The sequence below is a fragment of the Lemur catta genome, chromosome 1 (genome assembly GCF_020740605.2).
Source record: "Lemur catta isolate mLemCat1 chromosome 1, mLemCat1.pri, whole genome shotgun sequence".
In the NCBI taxonomy this organism is placed as follows: Eukaryota; Metazoa; Chordata; class Mammalia; order Primates; family Lemuridae; genus Lemur; species Lemur catta.
The window spans coordinates 90420100-90433607 of NC_059128.1; the positions used below are offsets into that span (position 1 = coordinate 90420100).

At 41.9% G+C, this 13508-nt stretch overlaps 1 protein-coding gene and 1 long non-coding RNA gene across 2 annotated transcripts in view; one reads left to right on the forward strand and one right to left on the reverse strand.

Moving 5' to 3' along the window:
- MYO1E (myosin IE) overlaps positions 1–13508 on the reverse strand; it is a 195320-nt gene that overhangs the window by 155774 nt on the left and 26038 nt on the right. The gene's annotated exons all lie outside the window — the stretch shown is intronic.
- LOC123623371 lies at positions 6039–10744 on the forward strand. Its single transcript, XR_006729842.1, has 3 exons — positions 6039–6115; positions 7663–7729; positions 10725–10744. It is a non-coding gene; the product is annotated as an uncharacterized LOC123623371 (long non-coding RNA).

The following is a 13508-nucleotide window of genomic DNA, read 5'->3' on the forward strand; positions in this document are numbered from 1 at the left end:
AAATTGTCCTGCTTACCTGGCTATTTTAAAAACACAAGTAGCTCTGTCAGAGGGAAAGTGAAATCTAATCGAGTCCTGACCCAGATTTTATCGATTCTAAAAAGCACATTGGAGGGAAAAAAAAAAAGCATGTTATTTTTTTACTTACATTTAACATATCTTAAATCAGAATGTCTTAAAATTGATGACATGTCTTAATTTAGTTAACTGTATTTTTCTTTCTTAAAGGTATATAAAAAACGGTGCTTATTAAAATTAATGACAACCAAAAATGGAAATAAGGTTGACAGGGAAAAAGATCACTTTCTAAAACCAAACCAATGAAGTCTTAGTTTTGATGAAATGTGATAATTTCTGAACATGACATGTAAAGAAATCATTTCAACCAAAAAATTAACATTCAGGCTTAAAATGCAGAATGATATGGGGAAAGGCGGTGTGCATTTGTGTGATGACTGCATCGGTGTTGGTGTGTGGGGTAGGCCCGCCACGCGGGAGGGGAGGGGACCTGCAAGTTAAGGGAATGCACCAGGCTGGGGACTGAGGGGTCTGGCTGGCCCATAAGAGCCTCTGGGGGCCCGTCACCTTCTATTATTACCAAAGCTTGTGGGGCCTGCTGTTCTGAATTTGGAGCAGCAAAGACCCTTCCATGTGCCCACAGTGACTTCTCCAGCCCCAGGACCCCCACTGGCTTCCTGGAGACAGACGAAGCCACCAAAACCAGGATAAAAACAGAATCCTAGAGAGATCTGAGGTTTGGGATCTAATTTGGGCCTTTCCATGTACCCCCCCAGTCCTCAAGGGCAGGACCCACTTTGGCCACAAATCATAAGTAGGAAAAGAAGGCTCAGCTGATAGAAGGCAGGATAACTAGATTTTCTGAGGTCAAAGAGCGTGGCACAAAGTCAGACAAGTATATATTTATCTACGCGGACAATGAGGCAGAGCGAATGACATCTGAGCTGTTAGAAAACCCAGGCTTAACTCTGCTCCGCAGTGCCCTAGCTCTGCAGTCACCCAAAAGTGCAAGCGTCGGTCACATCAGTTAACTCCTGAGTTACATAAGAGAGAATATTGGGGATTTTTGTTGTTGTCTTTGTTTTTTCTTTTTTTTTTTGAGACAGTCTTGCTCTGTTGCCCGGGCTAGAGTGCAGTGAGTGGTGTCATCATATCACAGCTCACTACAACCTCCAACTCCGGACCTCAGGGGGCCCTCCTGCCCCAATCCCAGTGTGCTGGGATTACAGGTGTAAGCCACTGAGACCAGCTGCAAAAAATTGCCTTTAGATTGGGGCACTATCACCCCTTCAGCTGGATTTAACAATTTAAATGAATTTAATTTTCCTTTTTTATTAGGAAAAAAAGATCTCCAGATGATATAACCAAGGATTTTGTGGAAATGATCACAGGGATTGTTTAACCACAAAATATTTCAGGTTTTATAATATTTTATATATCTAAAAATGCTATGGGTTTCTTTTTCCGTTAATTTCACTTTTCAAAATTAAAAAATAACTGAAGGCCAAAATTCCTGTAGTGAGTCCTAGTCAGTACTGTGAGATCAGCTGATCAGCACATATCTCCACTATAAATCACTGCTTGATATGATGTACATTTCAACTCAGGATTTTCGGAAGTTTGATAGTGTCATCCAAAAACATATCCTTTGAAAACTACATACTAAAATGTACATGTCCAATCACTTTGTTAGCTTTTTTTTTCCATGAAGGCATACTAACAATTATTTTAAAAGATTAATCTAGCATTTCCATTTCATCTTTTTAAAATTAAATTTATCGGCCAGATGGCATGGCTCATGCCTGTGATCCTAGCACTTGGGGAGGCTGAGAATAGCTTGAGGTCAGGAGTTGGAGACCACCCTGAGCAAGAGTGAGACCCCATCTCTACTAAAAATAGGAAAAATTAGCTGGGTGTGGTGTCACACGCCCGTAGTCCCAGATACTTGGGAGACTGAGGTAGGTGGATCCCTTGAGCCCAGGAGTTTGAGGTTGCAGTGAGCTATGATGATGTCACTGCACACTAGCCTGAGTGGCAGAGCAAGACTGTAAATAAATAAATAAATAAAACAGCTAAAATTAAACCATCATTTCTTCCATAAACTGGGGGAAAACTGCTCAGGAGCAGAGGCAGGTGTCTACTTTCACAGCATCTGAGGTGACCCTGTGTAGGTTAGGCAAGTCTTTAGACTGTCAATTTCTGGCCTCCATTTTCTCCCCTGTCAAATGGGAGACGTGGATTGACGTCCACAGCCCCTTCCAGCTCTGACCTCCACGACCTATGACCAAGGCTGTCCAGTGAATTAGAATGTGAAAGCATCATGAATCTTCTCAAAGCCCAAGAGGCAACAACTGGAACTTTCAAAGTAATGGGAAAAGGGAAGTCATCACACATTCTTCATGGTCTTAGATTCTTTAGACACCAAACTCTAATCAAACTCAAAGGTTCGGTTCCTCTTCTGTTTAGGTACATTTTTATTGTCAGGTACTTAAATGAAAAAAGGAAAGAAAAAAGAAAAAAACCCAGGCAGCTATATATTTCTCTTAAAACCCAAATAATTCTCACTTCCTCCGGAAAATTACACAGTAGAATTAGTTGGGTGGTCAGCCTGAACCCACCTTTCCATTTAAAATCACAAGATGTTTTTCAGCATCACATCAACAGGTGATAAATGCTGATTTTTAAATAATACTTTGAGCCTAAATGACTCCCACACAATGGGTTTACATTCTCATGATTTTACCATTCTATTTTTGTCTATGGACCTTCCTTTTGTGTTAAAATATGTATTGCTACTTGCATATTTTATAGCTCTGCTCTAATTAAGCTGATGCAATCCTGCATAAATTCTTCCCTTGTCAATATGGTAGAAAGGACACCGCAAAATGATTCAGAAGCATTCAGTTCAGAGTCTGCGTCTTATTGGCTGAGTGACCAAGATCCTGCCCACTGCCCTAACGTATGTAAAAAGGTTTTGTCAAACAGCAAGTCAGGGAACCAGTCAGGGAACAGGGGGACAGTAGGACAATCCCAGCACCAGGCTTCAGGCAAACAGCTTCCTGAAGCTGCGTGGGGCTTACCGGGTGGGGTCTCAGTAGGAAAAGAGAGCTAAGGTGGTGATGATATCATCTCCCTTTACGGGGAAAGTATTTTCCTACTTGACTCTTGAGCACATAGCTCCATGCAGGAGTCTCCAATCTGATGTCCCACCTCATATGGACCACAAACTCCCCCTCCCCTTCTCATGCGGACCCAGCTCACCGCCGGGCACTGCAAGCCTAGATCCAGCTTACCTCTCCATATACCTACTTCCTAAAAGGCATTTTGTAAATTTTTTCAGGAGACCTAGTCCTAAATATTACTTTATGTGCTGGCACACAGCAAGCATTACATAAATATTTTCATTTATTTACTGTAAAAACACACCACTATGTGGAGAATGCAGGAGGGCGAGATCAGCTAGGACTATCTCACACGATTCTAGGGGAGAATCACCATTCTAGGTCGTCCAATTAGGGTAGCAGCTGTGGAGTGAGGTAAAGCTGTCATCTGCGATGTCTCTTCATAAGTAGAAATGGCAAGACTGATGGCTTTGATGTGGGGGTGAGGGAAGCAGTGAATTGAGGGGAGGCTAGGTGGGATGCCATTTCCAGACACATCTTGGGCAAGGCTGGAGACTCCTCATCCGTGGACAAAGCATTGTTTAGCCACAAGATGCTCCCTCCCTTCCCACCACCATGACAGCTGTTAGGAGAGAAGGTGGTGGTCCCACACGCTTGGGCAGAAGCGTGGGGGCTCCCCTCCTGCTGAAAGAAGAACACAAAGCCCCATGGAGGGTCCTGCCTCTCTGAAGGAGATGCAGCTGGCAGAGGTGTCAGCAGAGAGGGTGAGAGAAAATTCACCTCTGAGTGTTAACTGGGCAGCAAAAAGGCTCACAATATTTGGCCTTAGCTCGAACCAGAGGTAGAAAGTGGGAATACAGCAGTACATTTTCTTGCACTGGGGAAGTGGCCTTCTGCTTGGTCCTGTGCTACCTCCCAGAGAGAGTGTGGACTAGAAGAGAGATTCTACAGGAGGAAAGAGAACTTGATCCACTCCCAACTCAAACAAACGCTCAAGACTTTCATAAGCTCTGAAAAGGAGCTTCCCTTCATTGGTTGTTGATTGACCAGGCATTGCACCAAACCGGGGGGAAGTATCAGAAAGTTCATTTTCACAAGCTCTGTGAAAGTCTAGATGCGGTGTTGCTGTGAGTTCTCTCTCCATTTCAGACGACATGAAGTAGTATTAGTGGTAGTATTTTATAATGACAAGTGATGGTTACTTAAAGGATATACACAATTCCAGCTGTTCAGAAATGAACCTGATCAAAACACAGACGTTTTAATCAATGTGGAGAGGAAAATCGGCCACTTGTGACAAACCTGCTAGACGTGGCTGTCCCCTGGGGAGAGGACCTCACCAGCCCTCCACCTACTGGGCAATCTGCAATGACTCTGGCGTGGTGCATCCAGTGCCTACAGGGTTAAGCATTCAGGGCATGTAATAAATCCAAGAAATTGGGAACAGAGTAAGGCACTGGGATTGTTTATACCCATATATAAGAAAACTAAGGCAGACAGGTATCACCTCTCAAATCTTGTCAGGGGGCATGATTATCCCAATTGACAGATGAGGAAACCAGCTCAGAGAGATTAAATAATCTTGCACATGGCTAATCAGGGTGGGATCAGAACTTGAACGGAGCCCTCCGTCAATGACACCACAGCTCCTCCATGAAGATTCTTGTCCCCAACAGTAGGCAAGCGGGAGGACTCAACATGGAACTTGAGTATGAGGGTAAAATAAGTAAGTCTGAGAATATTGTTAATATCAATCATAACATTTACCGAATGCTTACTATGAATTTAACAAATACTTATTGAGCTCCTTACTCCATGCCAGGCACAGCTTTAGGCACTGAGAATACAGCTCCCCTGTAGAGCTTACTGTCTAGTGGACAAGACTCAGACCAGGTCCCATGAATTATTCCTCTTAATCCTCAAGCGACACTACGGTGTAGACACTGTTCGAACCTCCATTCAGTGTGAGAATCAGAGAGGTTAAATGACCTACCTAATATGCCACAGCTAGAAAGTGGTATAGAGCCAGGGCCAGAGATCCTGAGGATCTTACCATTTCAGTTTATTAGATGTCCAAATAGCAGCCCCAAATGTGTGTCGTTGGAGGGAAACGGACCAAAGACTCAGAATATAAACATTTGGGGGAGCTCCAAACCAAAAGAGATTTTGACATACGTTCAAAAGAGCTGCAGGAACACTTTGAAGAACATTCTAGGACCTCTGAAAATCAGACTGAGGGGGGAAAGCCCACCCAAACTTTCCCACAAGTTAGCCTTCCTTCCAAGTTCACGGCATCATATGACTCGATATGGAAAGTGCCAGCTGTCAAACACTGGACAGGCCTACTTCCTGTATAACCACCACTTTTGATTCTCTCTTAAGGTCTTTAAAAGAGCAAACCACAGCTATTCTCACTTCCCAGAACCCTCTGCTGATTACAGCCTGAGATCAAATCCCCGTGGACAGGGCGGACTGGTATTTCAGACATGAAACACTGGAATGCAGATTAATAATTTACCAATGACTCTAAACAAATATTGTTCATGGGGAGAAGAGGAAAAACTCTCACTTTTAAATGGGACGTCAGTCAGACTACCTCAGTACTTTAAGAAGCAAACTGCAAAATACCCTCTTAGAATTCAATAGTTATTAATGCTGATGGTTCGTTTTTTAAGAATTAATCATTCCCAGCTTCAGTATTCTGCTTCAGCATAGAGTTCGCTTTATTTTGCATGTGGATTTCTGCACTCTCTGCCCAGATAAATTAATACATATTCCAGAGTCTGGGGCCACGATCAATGAAAAACCACAGCAAATTCCTAAGCAGTAATAGATATTCCACATGGCTTGAAATGGTTGAAGGAGAATTTTTCTTTTTTAAGGTTAAGAATCAAAGTACTGTAATTGAAGATCTTAAAATTCAAGCAGCAAGAGCTTCTCTAGGTACTGAGTGTTGACTTCAAGGATCATTTAAGGTAAATTCCCTCTCCTAGTCCCTCCTTGCTCCTCCTCTAATCCAGTTTGCAGCCCTAAGAGTGGAACATGGTTGGCATTAGGTCAGCAGCATTAATTTAAATTGACAGTACCATGTAAAAACTGGCAGACTACGCATGTAAAAGAATTACTTGAGAAAAGTAAATATCCCTAAATATTCCCAGGGTCTGTTGCCAGGCCTTTGCCTAATTCAATGTATAGGTACACAGTGCAAGGAAGTACTGAAAATTATGATAATACAGTCTTTTGTAGGTAAATTCCTAAGCAGACTGTTTTAAAAATCTATCCTTGATTCAACCTGAGGGCATTTGCAATGGCATTCTCCATTTCATTGAGTATTATAAATGCATCTGTCCCATCATGAAGATCATAAAGGTGGGAAATAATGTAGGACGGGGATCAGCAAACTGTAGCCCGTCGGCCAAATCTGACACACTGCTTTATTAGGAAACAAAGTTTTATTGGAACACAGCCACTCTTATTCATGTATGTATTGTCTACAAAGGATTTCGTGCTACAATGGCAGAATCGAGTAGTTGTGACAAAGACTGTATAGCCCAGAAAGCCTAAAATATTTACTATCTGGCCCTTTACAGAACTTTGCCAACCTGATGTAGTAGGACAAATAAAAAACACCTTGAAAGGTCTAAAAGCAGCTTTGTCCAGTCCACAGTAGGGCTTATTACAATTGTGGAGGCAGTTAAGTGGCAAGCCTTTTAAATCCCAAACACCTTTCTTTTCAAATCCCCATCTACAACTTGGGGAACACATCAGTCAGCAACAAGTCAGAAGAGGAACACTTGGGAACCACGTAACTGCCCAATATTTAGAATGAGATGGAAGAGGTGGAACAATATATACAAATGGCAAGAGAAAGACGAGACAGACTTCCTCTTCTACAGATTGCAATCAATTTGTCAACATCAGCCCAAAATTGTTTCTTAATGCAAAATTACATAGACATATCACTCCCCCACCGGAAAAACTATGAGCTAGAAAGAAACGAGTCCCATATTATCAATACCTCATGTACCTTTCACAATCTGGATTTTACTTAGGTTGACAATTTAGTAGCACATCTCTAAAAATAACCCTATTAAAGCTATACCTGTCGGTCATTTTCACCTTGATGACAATTATTCCAACCAGATTGCTTTTCTCTTTACATGTAGCTAGTTCTGGCTCTACAATTCTATAATTTCACAGTTTGATCTCACTATTTGTAGCTGTCTTTTATTATTGCAGGGCAGGGATGATGTTCAAAGGAGATGAAAGGGAACAGGAAGACTAATTTTAAAGTAAGGATAAAGAAGGGCTAATGGAGTAGAAAGAAGTCCAAGAGCTCTCTTTCTTAGCCCAGAATCTAGTCTTTAGATAAAAATTGACATATGAGTAAAAATTAAATTTAAAAGCAAAAAGTGGTCCTACAATTTTACAATACTTTAGCTTTTACCTCTTTTAGCATTTTATGCCCTCAAACAACCCTGGGAGTGGAAATAGTAACATAGACATTATTTCCGTCTTGCAGGTGAGGAGCTGTGTTCACAGAGAGGTTAAATCACCTGCTCAAAGTCACGGGGAAAAAGAGAATTCAGGTAAAAGTGTGTGGTAGGATTACCATGTCCAAGAATGTAGCCAATTTAAGGAAATGAATTCTGGGCTTTTCCATAACTCTTACAAACACATTTGCCTTCTCAAAACTAAAAGTAAACCCAATAGTTCCAAATTGTAACTTGCAATTAGACCAGGAGTAAGAACACTGATGCAGGAGTTCCATTATCTGCCACAGGGGAAGTGGTGTCCATTCTCACTAGACACACAGTTTAGCCTGAACAGCACAACGGGCCAGTGGCAGGCATGTCTAGTTGTACCATTCCCTATCCCATAAATCCACAGTAGAATTGGCATTGACTGCCTGACGCTAAAGCCACCTAAACTAAATTTCCCCATCACTTAGGTCAGACTTTTATGCTACTGCTGAACTGGAGAGATTTTGGAAATTAACTTCTCAGCCATTCTATTGGATGGAGCCAATTTCATTGCTAAGATTGGCCCCACACTGTTTTTTAATCAGGTGTTTCCTATTTTGTAGACAAATCTAACAGCTCCCTACTTCCTGTACTCCTCAAAAAAAAAAAAAGCGAGGTGTTGTGCTGGACAGGGATAGGAGTTCCAAGTTCTTCTTTCCTTTTCACGAAGACTTGGTGGTCTTTATTTATATGGATTGGCCATATCTAGCAATCTCACAAGCTGATGGTTGCTTAGTAAACACAATCTAAGGACAATCCACTAAGAAATTTTTAAATTCTGAAATCCTATATCCCAATTCCACATCTTGCTTTTTGAGTTTCTGCTTTAAGTATCCAGTTTTGCCAGTTCTCTACTTGCTAATCTAGTCACCAACCTTCTACACACATTGTGAAATTGCTATTACACGACCACCCACAACTCTACCACACAACGCTGGACCTGTCTTCCACTGGTGGGTGGGGATCCTTCCTCTGAGCAAACCAATTCCCCACTTCCTTCTAGATCTACTGTCTTCCCACCTTGCTTCCAGCTCTAGCTTTTCTTCCCTTTTCCCCCTTTATTCTTACAGTGTTTATAGTTGAAAGCTGAACCAAAAGAGTTAGCTCAGTAAATATTTTTTTGAGCTTCCACCGTGTATCTAAGACTTTGGAACCAGCATATGCTCATAGGAAAGAGCTATTTTTTCTTCCTCTGAAACCCCCTGGAAACATGCCCAGGTAACAGGGAAACGTATGAAAGGTAAGTGACTTTCTGGCTGAATAGATCAATTACACTCATCAGTCAGCTTTGTGATGGCAGATGTAAAAAAAATACAAAGAATCTCTTGTCCTCAAAATTTTTGTGAGCTTTCCGGCAATTACAGTTTTTGGCTACTTGAAATTATCCTCCAATAATTCCAAAATATTACCTTATTTTCCTAACTCTCCACTCTTCTATGCCTTTGGTGAGCATGTAAACCGGCAAAACTATTCTGGAAGCCAATCACGGAGTTCCTCTCAAAGTGTTGCATGCACATACGCTAGGAACCAGCGACCCTGCTTCAAAGAATCCCCTCACCAGGAATACTAGCCTGAGTGTTTAATAGAAATGGAAATAATCCTAATGTCCACCAATACTGGGTATCTGCTGCGTACGGGAGAACAGCTGAAACAAGTGGACAAAGTGGTGGTTGACAGTGACACCCAAGGCACAACAGGAGAGGTGTGGGCCAGGAGGAGGAAAGGACACCTTCACTCTGTCCACCGATCATAAACAACCACACGAAGGCTGGAGTCTGATGGGATCTTCCCTATATCCTTGGCCTTCAAAAGCCAAACAACCAAACAAGGAAAAGATGCCCTACAAAAAATGCAACCGATTATGGGAGTTGCCTATTGTTGCAGCTGCTCCCAGGATCTCTTTTTACACTTCATTTTTTATTCACACATTTAATTAACCAATTAATTAACTAACTCAACAAACTGAGCACCTATGCTATGCTAGGCAGTGTACTAAGTCCTGAAGAAAAAGTGGTGTGCAAGACAGGGCCTCTGCCTCCCCAGAGACCACAGCCTAGCAGGACCACGAAACCAAGGCAGAGGCTGGGGCCAAGGGGACCGCTAGCTTTCTGTGAGCTCATCTTGCTCAGTCTTATGATGGGCAGTATAATTTCAAATTAGAATAAGCAACCCGAGTTTCAGAGCTAACCAAAATCAACAGAATGCCTTGCTCTTCAAATCGTGACCGTTTTAGAAGAGTTCTGAGGCGAATATAGGAAAATGCTACTAAATGTCATCTTTTTCCAATGTGGTAACAGAATTCTCTCCCTCTTTGGTGACAAAGTGACAGAAACTGCTACAGGACCAAAGTAGAGTCAGATGGCATTAATAAAACTGCCACCAGCTTCATCAAAATATTCTCCAAAGCTTAGTAAGTCTCCGTTGAGATGAATACACAGAAATCAGGGGCAGCCCATGCTAGTCACACAGCCGGGTCTTTGGGTTCAGTCGGGCAGGGTCAAGAACAGTAGGAAATCTGTGAGAAACTTGCTGGTCCTTCAACACGGACTATTAGAATTATTTACTTATCAGAATGGCATACACGTCCCCATCACTTTGCTCCGTCCACCTATATGTGTCATCTGCGGGTCACACTTTCAGAAACACGGAAGGACACTGCCAAGCAGGCAAAGGAAGCTTCTTTGCAGAAATCACATCCACCAACTCTTCCTTGCTTACAATATTCCTGAGGAAGTTTTAACAAATGTATTAGTGTCAGGATTTAATACAAAGACTGGATCAAAAAGGACATTCACACCCCAATGGGTGAAACTATGAGAGAGAAAAACAAGGGCACCCCAGTGGCTCCTAGGGCCCACTGACGATGACCTTTTTCCTTCCTTACATAGCTCATGGCTTTATATTTTTATTATTAAACAAAGTGCAAATTTGATGTTAAAATTTAAAAAGAAGAAAGAACAAGATTTGGCACAACTTGGGAGCTATATGTACTCTTCTCGGTATGCAGCGAAGGTGGACGATCATCAAAGAGTTTGTTAAAATTACTTGAACCCCTTTTCAGACACTCCACCTGGCAAGGACGGGCTGCCCAGGTTACGAGCTGGGATCGGCCAAGTAGCATCAGAATGCAAGACTTTAGGGATTCTGAAAGAAGCAAGTGATGATTCAGTGGCCACATCAGGAGGACCTGTTTTCTACATCAACAAATCTGTGTTGAATGTGAGTAATAATAAAACCATGCGGTTCACTGTTAAGGGCCGATTTTCACCGTTATCCCATGCATAAGCCAGGGCTGGTAAAGTGGAAGAGACCTGGCCATGCTTGCTCTTGGGTCTCTTTGAAAAAGTCTCCCACCTGTTTTCCCAGCTCCTTGGAGGCTACAACGGACTTAAATTTAAATTACACCTCATGCCCCAGATTCGGCCACTGTTAAGCAGCCTGAGCGTTTATTTCCCAATTACCTTTGGCAGGCGAGACGGGGATAAGGGCGCAGCAGGGAAACTGATGCATTCAAATGACTCCCCTTGAGAATGGTGGGAAAGAACCTATATCACTTGAAACTGTGTGTGGCCCTGATTTATGTGGAGGGATGTTAGGAGTGTCACAGAGTACATGCAGTGCTGTCTGCCAAAAGGGTCCTGATGCCTTCCTTCCCGGATGCAAACCTGGCTGTGTGGCACGCCGCTCTCTCTGATGCCACAAAAGGACCAGTTCTGCAGTGACTCCCACTCGCCACCCCTCTCCCCTACTACTCCCAGCGCATAGCAAGAGCAAAAGAAATACGTTGAAGTTTTTTCCTGGATTAAAAAACCAAACAAAACTATATAACGTTTATTCATGTCCCTTTGAATCGAGATCTCAGAATGCTATGGTAAGTGTCTTTTACTTTTAAAACGATGTGTTTTTAATAGGACTTGAATTTTGGACATGTGTTGGACCACGTGAAAATGCTCTGGTACCTCCTGTGATTCACACAGCACACCCCAAGAACCCCCTCCTTACAGTTACTAAATGGTTTAGTTTACGAAACACTTCAAGATACTTTATTTTTTCATTTGATCCTTATAACAACCCTAGGAGATGGTCTATTATTATGAATATTTCCATTTTATAGATGTGAAAACTGAGGCAACTGATTTAAGATTACAAGAGCCAGGACTCAAACCAGAGTTCCATTCTACAAATTTCCACTGACTTGCTTTTAAGTATAACCAAATCAAGTTTACTACAGGTAGAAAAATAAAATATATAATGGTAGGCAATCGTGATGAAATCACCTCTGTTTGGCAAAGGAGCTGTGTTATCCGTATCTACAAGCAGTGAGCTTGATCGTGATTTTTCTAAACATGAATATCCATCAGATACACGTTGTATAATGTAAAGCACATGGTTTTATTCTGTTCTACTATTTCACATTTGGCAGAGAGCAGAGATTTAGCCTACAGTACCAGACTTAAAAGAACATTTAAACTACCGTAGTCAAAAATATCTTGCTCATAAAGTTCTTAAAGAACAAAGTAAAATCTAAGCTTAGAAATATCTTCGCTTAAGTAATAAGGCAAATCACTTTAACATATTCCCTACATTTCCCCCATCCATGATGTGGCTAATGTGGTTTTTAAGCTCCTTTCCTTCCTCCTACTCAACTGAGAAATGTCACCTAAGAGTATAAATTAATCAAACAAAATCCTTCTGAAGGAAGTGAGCTCTGTGGTATTTGCAGATTCAGCTACTAGGTGTAACTCAAGCGGCCCCATAGCAACAATTGCATTGTGAAGCAAAGCAAATAGAATTTTTTTTAAGTTTGAAAAAAAAAAAATGAATAGATTGCTCAGGAATTTGGAGCTGCCTCTATTTACAACTGAATTTCTATTTTCATTAACAGAAATTTTTCATAGTAGCCACGTAAACTAGGTCAGTGTTGAAATTTTCCTTTTGATTCAAAGAGGAGTGGAAATGTCTTACTCAGCACACAGGACATTCCTGACTCCGAGAGCTGTGCCTAGCAAACTTTCTGAGCTTTTCAACCTGTTGGTCGATGAGAGAACTATGTTTACTATAAATCCACGAAGGGACGTCATCTGCTGAATTGTGAAGTGGGGAACAGAGAGAAAATTGTTTCCTCTGTGGTTTTAGAACACCTTCCCCTAAGCTTGCTCCAAAAAACACTGATGTTTCCCAGGATGTCCTCAGCACCTACCCAGGCCTGTCTCCGTGGGCCCTCGGAGTGCTGGGCCTGCTGACCACCGAGCCTGCTGATCTGGGAAAGACAGTAAGGGAGTTCCAAAATCTGATAACCCGTACCTGCTTCCCATAGGCAGGAGGAGCAAGGTCCCAGAAAAACCCTTTGGGTAAAAATTTAGGATGCTCTGGGAAAAACAGTGCAAGAAAACCAAAGGCAGGCATAAAACTACGGAAGTCTCATCTACATTAAAAACCAGACGTTTAAACATTAAGAATAGCACCCTATAAAGAAAATGTCAATGACATTTTATTCATCTTGAATTGCAATAATGGGTATTAAATTCTTAACTTCCATTTTATCAGCCCTCGATAGACAGAAACCTTTCAGGGTCTTCCTTTCCAGTGCTTCTACTGGATAGTATAGAATTCACAGTGCTTGGATATAGATTTTATGCATAATGAGACATGTTTCCCTATGCCTGGCTCTCTAACCAAATGTTTGACTGACCTCTGGTTCCCAAGTGCAGACAGAAACATAAGATACCTTGGTTACTTGAGGTGGAAAATCTTTTACATAATCTATTCCGTACTACAGAGTTGGTATTTCTCAAGTCCACTCCCCTACCACCCACAGTTGTCCAGCCTTCTGTTGACCACCTTC